Source organism: Porites lutea, chromosome 3 (assembly GCF_958299795.1).
Source record: "Porites lutea chromosome 3, jaPorLute2.1, whole genome shotgun sequence".
Taxonomy (NCBI): Eukaryota; Metazoa; Cnidaria; class Anthozoa; order Scleractinia; family Poritidae; genus Porites; species Porites lutea.
Window position 1 is genome coordinate 33,923,381 of NC_133203.1, and position 2,260 is coordinate 33,925,640.

A 2,260-nucleotide genomic window follows, 5' to 3' on the forward strand; every position below is an offset into this window, starting at 1 on the left:
TAACTTAAGATATGAACAATTATCATTATAATGGAAAATTATAATCCTAAGTCAGTATTTCTGCTGGATAAATGTTAAACTAAGTCTTTAAAAATTATCACTTCTTTTCCTTTTCTTTACAATTCATACGTTCATAGCGTACGTGTACGGAGTAATTGTCTGCCATCTTGTTTTGAGTTTACCGCTGCGCAGTAGGACTAACACCCAAGCTCCAAGAAAATTCCCGGATGTACATGCCATGTGCTTCTTTTAAAATCATGGCAGACTCACTAAAGCAGAACAGTTTGTTGCGGTATTTACGCACATCAGACAACGAGAAAGAAGTTCAAAGGAAACGAAAGGAACTATCTAAGGCATTTTCTGAAAAAGAGACTGAAGAACTTTCAGCAAGCAAGAAAACTCGAGCAGAGGCAGAATTGTCTAAACCTAAACAGAACGCCCAGTCAACGCGAACATTTCAAACGCAATGGAAGAAAGGTCGTCAATGGCTTAACTATTCCGTGGGTACAAACTCTACGAAATGCTTATATTGGCCCCCGTCAAAGGCAAATTAACTCCATTGTACATTTTGATGATGACAATGATGATGATAGCCAGGGGGGGTGAAGGACTTAGAGTGTAATTTGAACCAATTGACAGCAGGGAGATCACACAACCTTATCTGTGGGAAATTGCATTTTATTTACCTCTAGAATTAAAAGTTATTAAACCATGCCATGTATTAGTCACTGACAGGCTTTTTCTAATGTTTATTACAAGTTTTTAGTCCCTTAGTTTATGTGACGCCTAGATTTCACCTTGGACGCCTAGAAGTGAAAAAATGGTTGCCCCATGGGCAACCTAGTTCAAAAGTTAATTTCGAACCCTGATACAGAGTAAATTTATAACAGGATTGTATAATGTAATTTATTTGCTTAGTTTAAATTGTATGGTAGTAACTTGTAATGTAATTTGTTAGTTTGTCCCTGCACTCACCCAGCAGAAAAGGCTGTAAATTTGAATTTCTTAAATACATAAAGTTGTTGAGCACTGTTACTTTAGACAGCATAGTTATATTTGTGCAATTATGCTTTCCTTTGAAACAACAATATCTCAACCTCAATTTTAACTTACTAGCTATGTCTACAAGGACTCCAAATTCTACTGAACATGCATGTTTTGGTTTTTGGTCAAAATTTTGAGCGAGTGCCCTAATTAGCCCCAGGAATAGGAGGCATTCAGGCTCTGAAGGCCCCCAGGAGTGAAAGGGTTAATACTGTTGGTGCCAGGAAACCAAACAATGGAAAGGCTAAAGTCACAGTCCAGGGCTCAAACTTGAAAATGATAAGGTCACCAATATGACTAACGTTTTTTCCTTGAAGACTGAAAATTCAGGTTTGGTCGCCTGGCCACCATGTTTCTTTTTTATTCAGACTTAAATTAAAAGATCTTTGTTACAGCTGGTATCCTGACTGGCGGGGTTCTCCCTTGATTTGTAAGGAGCATGCACATCAGACCACGTCCCTGGGCGCAAGAGGCCACAATGAAATAACCTCAAGTTGTCTTTAAGTTTCTCAAGTGTTTTTGCAAGCAGGTTGCTTACATATTTCGCCTATTATGAATTTCTTTCATCGTTACTAATAATTATGCGTGCATGATGATTGTTTTCTAAGATACTTGAGAGTCTTTCTGCCTTGTGTACAATTAAATGTTTAGTTCTTATTTTTGGCATCAAGAAATTCATGTGCCACCATTCATCGCTACAATCTTATTTTGCTTTGCTTTCACCATAAAAAAAAAATTTGCCAGATCACATAAAGAAAGGCAATTTTCCTCCAAATTTATGACAAATTCTGTCTGTGATATTTTTAAAGAATCAAATCTGATGGATCACGCCATACTATGAGCTGCGCCATTTTGTTATACAAACTGGCCACAAATTTTCTCCAGTTGGTTGGCTAAAGGCAACCTGAGCCCTGCAGACATAACCACACGCCGTTCACAGCAGGTAAACACTAGAAGACAATCATGAGTGTTAGATTTAGAACCGGCTGGTCCGTGAATTCAAACAGAAATCAATCAGTCAAATGAATAATGAATATGATCAATCAATGAGCACAATTCATAGACAAAGTTTGCCCTGGGTTTTCAAGGCATTCAGCACGCTTTAGAGGTAATATTCCTTGTTTTATTAGCCATAAAGCAAAACAAGTGCACTTCAAAGGTAATATTCCTCGTCCTTTAAGCCATCAAGCAAAACAAGCTAACTTTAACAAGCTTC